Source organism: Budorcas taxicolor, chromosome 18 (genome assembly GCF_023091745.1).
Source record: "Budorcas taxicolor isolate Tak-1 chromosome 18, Takin1.1, whole genome shotgun sequence".
In the NCBI taxonomy this organism is placed as follows: domain Eukaryota; kingdom Metazoa; phylum Chordata; class Mammalia; order Artiodactyla; family Bovidae; genus Budorcas; species Budorcas taxicolor.
Window position 1 is genome coordinate 64,897,022 of NC_068927.1, and position 13,350 is coordinate 64,910,371.

A 13,350-nucleotide genomic window follows, 5' to 3' on the forward strand; every position below is an offset into this window, starting at 1 on the left:
AGTATTAGTCAGCCATTAAAAAGAATACATTTGAATCAGTTCTAACGAGGTGGATGAAACTGGAGCCATTATACAGAGTGAAGTAAGCCAGAAAGAAAAACACCAATACAGTATACTAACACATATATATGGAATTTAGAAAGATGGTAATGACAACCCTGTATAAGAGACACAGATGTATAGAACAGACTTTTACTCTGTGGGAGAGGGTGAGGGTGGGATGATTTTGGAGAATGGCATTGAAACATGTATGCTATCCTGTAAGGAATGAATCACCGGTCTAGGTTCAATACAAGATACAGGATGCTTTGGTTTGGTGCACTGGGATGACCCAGAGAGATGATATGGGGAGAGAGATGGGAGGGGTGTCTAGGATTGGGAACTCATGTATAGCCATAGCAGATTCATGTCAATGTATGGCAAAGCCAATACAGTATTGTAAAGTAAAATAAAAAGTAAATAAATTAATTTAAAAAAGATATATGAGAATAACTGGGCTTCATGTCTACACTCTGAACATTCAGAAAAATGAAGATTATGACATCTGGTCCCTGCACCTAAAGGAAAAAAAAAAAACAAAAAGGATAATTAGGGGAAAAATGGAAACAGGGACAGTTTCAACATGGGAGCCCCAGAATATCTTCACTTTAAGTGATCCTGACATTTCTTGGTAAAAGAGTTCTTGGGTGGTTTAGTTCTAAGCCAGGAGAGACATCACACACAGAGAGCTCAATGAGCAACTAAAGCACCGTGGAGCTTGATCTTCACCCCACTTGCCAGTTCAGTTCACACCGGGGTCCTCATGGTGTTATCCTCTTCAGCCCTCAGCTTGGTTGAGCCAAGCCACATTGCACCACCAGTTGATAACTTAAAAGGCACAAGATTCTCAAGTCCTTGGCTTTGGTGAAAAGAAGCAAAAAAGAAAAAATATATAAATATCAATGGATAAACTTAACACATGCAAAGCCTCCCTGGGTCAAGTGATCCCTCTGCAGCCCTCAGTGATCTGGAGTGGAATGTCCCGTAGAATTCTCTGTGGTGATGGGACTTTTTAAACATCTGCTCTTTCCAGCACCATGGCACCTGGCCACATGATGCTACTGTGCCCTTGAAATGTGGTGGGTGTGACTGAAGAACTGAATGCTTCACTTCATATACGTGTAGAGTCATTGTCTGTACTGCGTGGATGGGTAAGTACTTTATCGGCCAGTGAGGAACCAGACTGAGGGGGATATTGTCCTGTTTCTACCCCTGGAACCACAGCACCCTCAGGGCACATGGCTGGGAAAAGGCTGAGGTTACTTTCCAGATGGCTCAGGTGTAAAGAATCTGCCTTCCAATGCAAGAGGCGTGAGAGACGTGGGTTCAATCCCTGGGTCAAGAAGATCCCCTCGAGAAGGGAATGGCAAAGCACTCCAGGATTCTTGCCTGGAGAATCCCATGCACAGAGGAGCCTAGTGAGCTACGCAACGTCATGGCTTCTCAGAGTCGGACATGACTGAATCGCCATAGCACGCAGCCTCACAGCCTCATGTGGCAAGTGGCACCACACTGGATATCTCAGAATATACTTCATCTTTTTATTTGGCCAACTTGCATTGCTTTAATTATTGTTTCATGGAAAGCATTTTGTTTTAAATGTAGCAGTGTGCACATGTCAATCTTAAACTTCCAATCTATCTCTCCCCTCATCCTTCCCCTCTGTAACTCTAAGTTTGTTCTCTAAGTCTAGAAGTCAGTTTCTGTTTTGTAAACAAGTTCATCCTTGTAAACTATTACTGAACAGAGGTGTTTTTTTTAATGGCTTTCGTTTATTTTAAACTGAATAATTTGAAGACTCAACTTGCAAATTTCTTCGCTTTAGTGGAATTTTCGAAAAAGTAGGATCATCATAGTTACTTATGATAGTTACTTGATCAATTATATGTGCAATTGATTAGAATACGTTCTCCCAAAAGGTTAGATAGTTAAAATACAGTGTTAGAATAGCCAGGGGATTACTAGGAGTGGTGGGATTTTTGAAGATGATCCTATAATTTCTTGGGCTCCACTCTTAACTTCAGAGCTGCTGGGCTGCTTTGGAGGAGGAGGAGTGCCCACGGAGGAACCCCTTTAAAAAGAGATTAGCTCTTCAATTAATAACACTGTGTGCTCAAAGGATGGGGCCAGGTCCGGGTCAGCATGTTCTTGGTTTACATTGAATTCCTCATATATACTAGTCTCAGCGAATAGGTGCATGGGCTCAGGGGAGTGGGAGTGAACAGTCTCTCAGAGAGGGTCCTTAGTTCAAGTGGACAAATATCACATCCTCTGCTGATGGGTCCTGAGAGGAAGGAGATGTGAATGATGGAATGAAATGCGATCTTCAAAGGTTGCAGCACTGGGCATTGGAGGGGCTTGGGCTATGGCAAGGGTTTGGGCTGGGAGGATCCACCTTGCCATTCACTGTTCTGTCTTCCTTGGGCTCTCCTTCCATGATGGCAACATCTGCGAATGGAAGAGACTCAAGGCTCTTGGGGTGGGGGTGATTCTTCCAGGCTTCCACATCTTTGGTGGGGACATCAAAGCCAAAAAAGCAGTGTGCCTCAGGTTGCTGAGTCTGTCTACTCCACTAAATTAAAAAAATATATACCATCACTTATAAGCCCAGCCACTGATGGACTCCCTCAGGAATCTGTGCAAATCCACGGAGCCCATCTACATCTTCCATTATGGACCATCCACTAAGGCGTATCAGCAGATTCGCAAGATCATAAAGAGGAGAAGAACAGATTATTGTGGTTGAAGGGAAGAACAGGGCTTGAAATGTCCCTGGTGGCCAAGGGATTAAGAGTCAACCTTCCAGTGCAGAGAGTGTGGTTTCTATCCCTGGTGGGAGAACTGAGATCCCACATCCCTTGAAGAAACTATCCTCAATGCTGCAACTGCTGAGCCCGTGAGCTCTGGAGCCTGGAACTGCACCAGAGCACAGCAATGAGGATCCCCCATGCTGCAGCTGAGTCTTGATGCAGCTGGTAAGGGGAGGGAGGAGGGAGGAGGTTCAGGATGGGGAACACGTGTATACCTGTGGTGGATTCATGTTGATGTAGGGAAAACTAACACAATATTGTAAAGTTAAAAAAGTTAATTAATTGACACATTGTCATAAAATGAACATTGTTCCATTGTCCTCTGGAAGATATTCTCTCAGGGATTACAAAACGGAAATCAGTTTTTAACCTACAGGAAGTGAAAACGCCATTCTCTGCTATGAGCCCACCTCCCCCTGGATCAGATGACTTGTGCTTCCTTCCTTCAGACTTACGATTGTGGGTAGAACACCAGTGACAGTCTGGCTCTTCATACTTACTTTATGGGTAACCAGTGACAGACAAGAACAGCGAGGAAGATGCTGCTATAGATGAAGGCTATAGAGAGCCTAAGGAGAAGGTGCAGCTGGCTGCAGTGGCCTTGAGGAAGCCATGCTTCTGCCAACAAGCCAATGGAAGAAGGTCTGCTTATTCGTTACATACACCCTGCCCCTACACACAGGAGTTATTGTATCCTTGTGTCAAAGTGTGTCAGCAGCTCTCAACCTGATCAGTATGGTCTCCACTTCCCAGGAAGTACCAAAGCATCCAGGAGAGATGCTAGTACCGGATGAAGTAAAGAGGCCATGCAAGACCAGCAGTGGTCTGAAACCAGGTCCCTCGGGCACTGATGCAGTTTTCCTTTGCTGCCTGTATGACAAGGCATGGTGCTTTTGTATGAATGGGGACTGTTTAATCCTCCATATATTTCCCCCTCCATCCACATAGACCTGGAATGGAATCCTCAAGAAGACACGACACTTCTATTTCTGAACTGTGGAATGTTTAGTTCATAAAACACTAGCAGAAAAATAGTGCATATTGAAGGTACTCCCTAAAATCCTCCCCTTGTCCCTCCATCCTTCCCCAAAGATGCTGGTGGAGGGACGGTAAGCATCTCCCTTAGCATGGGGTCAAGTCACTCTCTCTCGCTTTGTTCAATGTAGAAATTCCCAGTCCCAGAGAATCAGAAACTCAATGCCCCCTCTGGTTTTAGTACAGATCATGATCTCAAATGTTGACATGACAGGGACTTTGAGGAGCCCAAAATCACAGAGCTGGGAGGTGGTAGAGCCAACACTCACACCGGAGCCCTCTGTCTTCTCAGAAATTTGCTGAGATAGGAGACCGTCTTGCTTACCTTCTGTGTTGTGTGGATCCATGGTTGATGGGTAAGTACTTGTATGGGACCCTAGGGGAGAAAAGCCAGAAGGGGTGAACAGGAACCTTCCTCGCCCCACCAAAGGAGGACTCTTTTTTCTGGAAGGTTGACCTCCTGCCTGTCCTTGACTTTGTCATCCCTCAGAGCAGTGATGGGGGAGGGAAGAGCCTCTGGTCCCTCACGATGAAAGCGTTGAGTAGACCCTCCATCCCGGAGAAGAGATGATGGAAGGAATTGGGAAGAATATGCCTGACAACGAAAGACAGCTGTAAGAAAGAGATATCTTCTTTGCTCCAAGAGTGAGTATCAGTGCTCCTTAATTGGAAATTCACCTGTATGTCAGAGGTGCTACTGGGAAAACACCAAGAGCATGGGGGCAATGCAATCTCGGATCCTCCTGAATGAGCCCAGCCTCTCCTCCTCCTGGGTCTACCGTGACCCTTTTCTTTATTTGTCCGGATAGACAGGACTGTGAGTGGATCATCCATACAGGAGGTGCAAGAGGGTTGAGATGCCATCTGCCATCTCTCTTTCTCTCTGGTTCTCATTGCCTCCATTTCTCCAGAAGCCCTAAGGCCCCCTGACGCCAGCATGGAGACCTTGAGAAGGAGCTGAGTGATATAGTAAGATAATATGGAAAAAGCCAAAAGCCCTTCTTGACCACCACAATGAGATTTAGTGTATTGTAAACATGGGACTCTTCATGAGTTATCCAGGCAAGAATAGTGGAATGGGTTGCCATTTCCTCCTCCAGGGGACCACTTTTTGCCAGGACTCTTCATTATGACCCATCTGTCTTGGATGGCCTTGCACGCCTGGCTCATAGCTTCTCTGAGGTATGAAGGCCCCTTCACCACTACAAGGCTGTGATCCATGAGGAGGAGATAGTGAAGGACAGAGGAGTCTGTCGTGCTGCAGCCCACAGGGTGGCAAAGAGTTGAACACAACATAGCGACTGAACAGGAAGAACAAAGCATGGGCCAGGAAGAGGTTCCTCACCTGTGACAGACAGGAACAGTGGGTCGCTGGAGTCTGACCACGAGTAGGGAGAGCGAGTGAAGGAGCCGTAGCACCTGTAGACCCTGCTGTGGGCTGGGGTCCCAGGACCCAGAGGGAACTCTGCCTGGAGTGCTCTGCGGGGGCCCCTGCCCTCTAGCGAGCGGGCCCGCAATGTTCCTCCTCTCCCTGATCAGATGGAACTGGTCAAAGGCGCTCTCGGAGCTGCAGCCCATGTTCACGTTCTCCCCTGACCTCACCACAGGCTCCCCCTGGGCTGAGAGAGAGGGTTTCTTGGATCGACCTGGAAGGAGGAGATCTTGATCTTAGAGCACAAAGTTACTCTAGTCCTAAGTATAGGACTAAAGCCGGAAGTGTGCAACAAGAGAAGCGCTGCAGTGAGAAGGCCGCCCACCACCAGGAGAGAAAGACCCACAGGACGGGATACCCAGCACAGGGGAAAATCAGAAATAAATTTAAATATGGAGTGTCATTAAAATCCTATTGAACAAATTAATAATTTTTAAAATGGATTGTCATTTAATGTCCTTTTTTAAAGAAAGTGTATATGTATATATATGAATAACTGAACCACTCTGTTGTACAACAGGAATTTAACAATATCTGAAATCAACTAGACTTCAAGATACATAAATAAAAAATAAATTTCAAAAATCAAACATGTGCAGTTCTCTTGAAATAAATGGAACTTACGAACTACTGCTGGGACCATCAGAAACATAGCATTGACACAGAAGAGATTATGGAGTGGAAATTCCCAGAATCTCATTCGATCTTTGACCGTCTCATTCTTGAGGATGTATTCAGGGCTGCCAGACTCACCCCCAGGGGCTGGAAGGGACTCCTCATTGGGAGTGTTGGAGGGACCACTCCCCACTCTTTGTACAGAAGGACGAGTTAAACCAAGAGGGTGAGCAACTTCAAGATGCTGACCTCCATCTCGATCACCCAGGGGCTGGACTGCAGGGCGTCAGGTACCACATGTGCTGCTGACAAAGGAAGGGAGCTCTGACATGAAAGCGGGAAACCAACCCCTGAACCAACAATCGTTGGCTGCCTGAGCGCGGAACTGCCCATGTCCCTGCTCTGGTGCATTTTTCTCCGTTGGTCGTTCTTTCACATTCTTGCTCCTTCGCTCTGTCACCGGCTGTGTCTTCTCCTTACAACACAGCAGGTACCCTGTTCTCTTTTCCATTCTGTGTTCACACCTCCTCTCTCTCTGCTTTGTTCCCTCTCCCGAGTCTGTGAGTGTCTCTGCACACCAGTCATTCTCTCCCGGTACTGATGCTGGACTGGACACCAGGCCTTCTGTGACACAGAGAGCAGAAGGCCCTGGTCTGGCCGCACTCACCTGTGATGATGATGTCCACAGGGTCGCTGGGAGCTGAGCACTCATAGGGGGAGTGTCTGAGAGAGCCATAGCATCTGTAGGTGCCCGCACTCGCCAAAGCCTTGGGGCCAATGGAGAAGTCAGCGGTGGCATGCCCACCAGTGAGCGTCTCTCCACATCTCTCGAAATGCCCTGTGCTGCTTGTTTTGTGCAGGATAAATTTGTCAAGCCGCATCGATGAGTGACAGCGGAGGGTCACATTCTCTCCCACATGCACGAGGGGGCTGGGGTGGGCTGAGATGGAGGGTTTTGTGGACACACCTAGGAGCAAAGAGGGTGTGAGCTTCAGTGAGTCACCACACCTTGGCGCCCCCCCACCCCCGACATCTGAAGGTGTGAAAAACCTCCCCATGAAGCAGCAAAGCCAATTACCCTTCCTGTCTGTTCTGTTGCATTTTCTTCAGCCTTGTTCTCGGGCTCTGGCTCATGCTTTTCTGTTTCTCTTTGCTCAAGTCCTCCAGCCTCCTCTGTGTTTATTCTAAGCTCTTTAGCTGTTGGATCTGCTCTCAGCTTCATGCATGCATAGTCAGTCCCTTCAGCTGTGTCTGACTCTGTGGGGCCCCATGGACTGTAGCCCACCATGCTCCTATGTCCATGGGATTCTCCAGTTGAGAATACTGGAGTGGGTTACAACGCTCCTAACTTCATCCCATCCCTATTATGCATAGGGGGGTGCTGGGTTGGGTCTGCTTCTCTGGTATAATACATACTAGGTATAATACCTACCTGGCTCCCTTCACATTCGTCTCCTAGAATGTGGGTGATGATTGACAGGAGTTTGGGAAGGAGGTGGAGAAAAAAGGGAACATTTCCCCACCTGTGACCCCCTCTTCATGCCTGTGGATACATTCCTGGGCTGGCCTGGTCTTAACTGGGACCCCAGCTCCTTCATATGAAATTAGCGCTCCCTACTGGGTGGCAGGTGCTGGATCTGGGTCCACCCTCAACCTCCCAGTTGTCAGGCAGTGGCAGCATCTGGTCTAACTAATGCCTAGGGAGGCTCCTCCTTCCTGAGCCAGGGGAACGCATCCCTCAATTCAACACCCTGAGTTTAAACTCTCAGACTGGGTTCTCTTTCCTTGGTTTGGTTCTGGCTGGGAATCCTGAGGACGTCTTTGGCTGCAAGGGCACGTCGACCTAGGGTAGGATTGCCTGCAGGCACGGCTGTCCCGGGCTGGGCTGCACCCCTCCTACCTGTGACCACAATCTGCAGGGGGTCACTGACATCAGACCACACAGAGAGAGACCTGAAGAATCCAGAACACGTGTAGGACCCAGCATGTTCTGTGGCCACCAAGCCAAGGGTGAAGGTGTTGAAATGTTGTCCCTGGAGCTTGGGCAAACTGGTCCCATCTCTTTTCAATCGTCTGAATATCACAATGGAGGATTAGAGTGACACCAAAGAGTCACAGTCTGTCCTAAGGGAACCACGGGGCTTGGCCAGGCTGACAAAGAGGGCTTCTCACATTCACCTAGGAGAGAAGGAGACACAGGCTTTGAGAGAAAAATAAGAATGATCTCCTCTCCCCACTGCCCTCGTGGGTGCTTCCCCTTCAATTCTTCCAACTCTCCTCCCCTAAAGTGCATCACCCTAATGCTCAGGGACACCTGGGGCCTGGGGACAGAGAGTGACATGGTCAACCCAGGACAGACATCTTGAAGTTCTAAGAATACGATTCTCTGACGTGATTCTTAGAAGAATCACTCCTTGGGTTAACAAAATGTTGAGAAACTTTCTCTCAAAACACAAAACACTGGGGATTTCCTGGTAGTCCAGTGGTTAGGACTCAGCACTTTCTCTGCCGAGGGCCCGAGTTGAAACCCTGATCAGGGAACTAAGATCCTGCAAGCTGCACAATGCAGGCAAGAGAAAACATCACCAAAAATTGATGCCTGGACAAGAAAGGAAAGGATTTCCCTGTTGCATTTGTTGTAGCTCAAATGGTAAAGAGTCTTCCTGCAATGCAGGAGAGCACTCTCTGAGTTGGCAAGATCTCTTGGCCAAGGAAATGGCAACCCACTCCTGCATTCTTGCCTGGAGAATCCAACGCATAGAGGAGCCTGCTGAGCTACAGTCCATGGGGTCACAAAGAGTTGGACTCGACAGAGCTACTAACACTAACACAACTAAGCAGTGAAAAAGCCACTTGCCTGCAAAGAAGGAAGTAAACCTTGACCCTCGCTCCTTTGTTAGCTAACCTACATCAAATGTGTGACAAGGTCCATGTGGCCCTGCCTGATGTCCAGACCCTTCCCTGGGGTCAGCTCTAGTGGGTGTTCCTGCAGATCCTGTTGTTAAGGCTGGATGGAGAGGCCATGAGCCACCTTGTCGTAGAGGGTTCTGTGGGGTGCAGCCTCTTGCTCCCCTCTCATGATTGAAATGGCACGCAGTGGGCCCAGGTCTCAGCTGCCAAATTTCACACTGTCCCTTCAGGTCCAGAGTCCAGAGCTGGCCTAAATTCTGGGGAGAGTGAAGATGAGTATCAAGGCCAATAGGAGGACCTGGGATCCACAGGACACGCGGCTCTCACTGTACTCACAGGGGTCTGACCCCAGACCCACATTGTCCTCTGCATCAGCCACAACTGCTCTGCTCAACAGAGAAATAAGGGATGGGAAGACTCACCCATGGCTGCCCAGATCCTCAGACTCACACAGAATCCTAGGAGGAAAACCAGTCAGAGATGGCTTGTTCTGTTGGACCCCACATTCCTTGCACCCTCATCCAGGGAACCTGGTCAGTGGTGTGAGGACCCCCCGTTTTCCACCATAACCCTTCCTGATTCTGTCTTTCCAGACTCACCAAGACTCAGGAGGCTGAGGAGCGTGGGGCACATGGCTCTGCTTCTGTGAGACCGGAGGCAGAACTAAGCAAAGCTGACGGAGTCACAGGATGCTGAAGGCGGCTGGTACTGTTGGTACAGTCAGCCTGGCTCATGTCACATGGGAAGATGGCTAGCCTCTTCTCATGCCAGGGATGGAAGTCTGACCTGAGCTGCATCACTGAGCACACCTCATGACCCGATCATCAAATTTGTTTCCCTACACACTGTAAACCTAAGAGGATTCAAACAGATCTTGCTGCCTTTAGGAAGTAGTAACTGTGCTGCAGTATATACCATGCAGGATGCTTTCCCCAAGCTCATGATAAATCTCATTAACCTTAACACTTTGCAGAAGAGAAATCATATGTACCCACATCATATTTCAGGCTCAGGGCAGGTTGCCAGTTAAAAACTCATTAATAGAGACTTTGATTCTGCATTCTTATGAGAGGAACAGACATGCGTATTATGGCTCTTTGAAAATCTTACAGTATTCTACATTGTAATATATGTCATTAAGAAACTAACTAACTCTGTTAGTTTCAGATGTACACAAAGTGATTCAGTTGTACAGATACATGCATCTATTGCTTTTCATATTCTTTTCCCACTTAGGTAGTTACAGAATATTAAATAGAATTCTCTGTTTTACACAGTAGGTCCTTGGTCATCCATTAAGATATAACCGGGTGTATATGTCAATACGAAACTTCCAATCAAACCTACCCTGACACTATCCCCCCTGGTAACCATAAGTTCATTCTCTGTAAGTCTGTTTTGTAAATAAGTTCATTTTTTCAGATGTTACAGTTAAGCGATATCATGTGATATTTGCCTTTCTCTGACTCTTCATCATCTGAAATTATTTCGTGACTGTGAGTGGAGACTTTGCACACACAACACTCTCTGTCTCTGTCTTCCTCCCTTTCCAATCCAAGGACCACACATGTACACAAAGATAACGTGTGTAAAGTTGACTGTGGTGTTTTTTTGGGAGGGGGATTTGATCTTCCTGAAAAGGTGGACCACCTTGCTTCCTAGATACTCAGATGAACACAAAATATGTCAAGTAGAGACTTCCAAGCTCCAGAATGCTTGAGTGAGGGGCGTGTCCACAACAATCAACTCCAAACTGGGACCTAATGGCCCAGCTTTTTCAGGAGGGCAAGAGCAGACACACACCCAGTTCAGCTGTTGTTCATAGACAGGAAAGAACCTCAGTAAGGGCAGTGATTCCACACCGTTTTGCTGTGGGTGGAGGTTGTTAAAATTAGTGATGCTCCCTAAGTAATAAATCTGGTCTCCTCCTGATCATTATGTATGTAATGGAGTAACAGTACAGTCACCCTTCTTAAAATGTCCTTTTATTTACTTAATATCATGTTTCAGAATTGATCTGTATTCCTTGTCCTTTCAGTTTGTGCATTTTTACTGCCATGTAATGTTTCATTGCAGATATATAAACCACTAATGTTTATAAATAAAAAAGTGTATTGAAGTATAGTTCATTTCTGCTGTACAGCAAATTGATTCAGCTTGACATATATGTTCTTTTCCATTATGATTTATGGCAAGATACTGAATAGAATTCCTGTGCCATAGTTAGGACCTGATTCTTTCTCCATTCTATGTATAAAGAGATTTCATCTGCTCATCCCAAGCTCCCAGTCCTTCCCTCCTTGGCAACCACAAGCCTGTTCTCTATGTCTGTGAGTCTCTTCCTGTTTCATTGATATGCTCCTTTTAGATTCCACATACAGGTGATATCCCATGAAAACTGTCTTTCTCTTTCTGTCTGTCTGCTTCCATTAATATGTTAATCTCCAGGTTCATCCATGCTGCTGCTAATGGCATGATTCCATTTTTTAAATGTCTGAGTGGTGTTCCATTCTCTGTGTGTATAAGCAGATACATCTTCTTTATCCATTCATCTCTCGATGGACAATTAGGCTGATCCCATGTCTTGGTTATTGTAAATTTTGCTGCTATGAACATAGGGGTGCATCAGTCTTTTCAAGGTATAGTTTTTTACCAGATATATGCTCAGGACTCGAATTGTTGGGTCTTAAGGAAATTCTGTTTTTGGTTTTTTGAGGAACTTGCATACTGTTTTCCACAGTGGCTGCACCAGTTTTCACTCCCCGAAAAATGTAAGAGGGTTTCTCTCTTCTCCACATGCTCTCCAGCATCTATTATTCATCAACTGTCTAATGATGGCCGTTCTGATCGGTCTGAGGTGGTACCTCCTTGCAGTGTCGATATGCCTTTCCTACTAATTAGCAATGCTGAGCATCTTTCCATATGCCTGTTCACCATCTGCATATCTTCTTTTACACCACAGATATCAACTGTGAGAGTGACGTGTATGAATTCTGTCTAAAATGAATGACACCTCTGCTAAAGTCTCATGAATGTGCTCTGAGTCCAACCTCACACTGCTTGTCAAGGGACAGTGTGATGAGGTCTTCAGGAAAGGGATAGTGACTTTATTTGGAAAGCCAGCAGACCAATGAGATCGTGAAATTGTGCCCCAAAGAATCATCATACTTGAGTTAGATGGGCTTTTTGGGGAGCAAGACAGATCTTCAAACAGTGTTTACTGAATGTAAAATAACCCTAGCCCTTGAGGAAGAAAATACCAAGGGGGAGAGAGTCCAATACAGATTAAATACCCACGTGTGAACTCACTCTATCACACTTACACACACACACACTTAAAGAGGAGGAGGTGTAGCTGGTTGTTGCAATGTTTTAATTAACTAATTAATGGTTGTGCTGGGTCTTTGTCGCTGTGCACAGGCTTTCTCTAGGTGTCGGAAGGGGGCAGCTCTTTGCTGTGGTGCAGGGTGTCACATTGCCATGGCTTCTCTTGTTGTAGAACACCCGCTCTAGACAGATGGGCTTGTAGCCCATGGGTTTAACTGCCCCGAGGCATGTGGAATCTTCTTGGTCCTGGGATCGGGCCCGTGTCCTCCACATGGGCAGGCGGATTCCCAACCACTGGACCACCAGGGAAGTCCTGTTGCAAGCTATTTTTCCCCTCATTTAATTATTTTTAATTTAAGGACAATTGCAATATTGAGATGGCATCTGCCATACATCAACATGGATCAGTGATAGCTATACTTACATCCCTTCCACTGTGGAAATCTTTTAATTCTGGAATCCTTTGTTCTCGAAGCTGTCCATGCAGGCCTGGTCATAATGTCCCTTTAAGCCCCTGACAAGACAATAGGTTCTGTCCTGCCACTTTTTATCTCTATATGAATGGGAAAGTGTTATACCTTTCAAGTTCAGAGCCTTGAGAATAGTTTAGGCCCTCAGCCATGTCTGACTCTTTGTGATCCCTTGGACTGCTGAGCCCGAGGCCAGGGCCAGCGGCTGAGAGGAGCAAACCGAGGAGTGGTGGCTACGCAGGCACAGGAGGGCCTAGAGGAGCTATCCCACACTGAAGTTCAGGAACGGTGGCAGTAAGGAGATACCCCTCGTCCAAGGTAAGGAGCAGCAGCTGTGCTTTGCTGGAGCAGCTGTGGAGATACCCCACGCCCAAGGTAAGAGAAACCCAAGTAAGATGCTAGGTGTTGCAAGAGGGCATCAGAGGGCAGACACACACTGAATCCATACTCACAGAAAACTAGTCAATCAAATCACACTAGGACCACAGCCTTGTCTAACTCAATGAAACCAAGCCATGCCCGTGGGGCAACCCAAGATGGGTGGAACATGGTGGAGAGGTCTGACAGAATGTGGTCCACTGGAGAAGGGAATGGCAAGCCACTTCAATATTCTTGCCTTGAGAACCCCATGAACAGTATGAAAAAGCATAATGATAGGATACCAAAAGAGGAACTCCCCAGGTCAGTAGGTGCCCAATATGCTACTGGAGAT

General features: G+C 46.8%; 1 pseudogene; it reads right to left on the reverse strand.

Annotated features, from left to right (window-relative positions):
- Nucleotides 1-2,112: 2,112 nt before the first annotated feature.
- Nucleotides 2,113-9,474, reverse strand: LOC128064082 (putative killer cell immunoglobulin-like receptor like protein KIR3DP1; annotated as a pseudogene).
- Between the last annotated feature and the right edge of the window lie 3,876 nt (nt 9,475-13,350).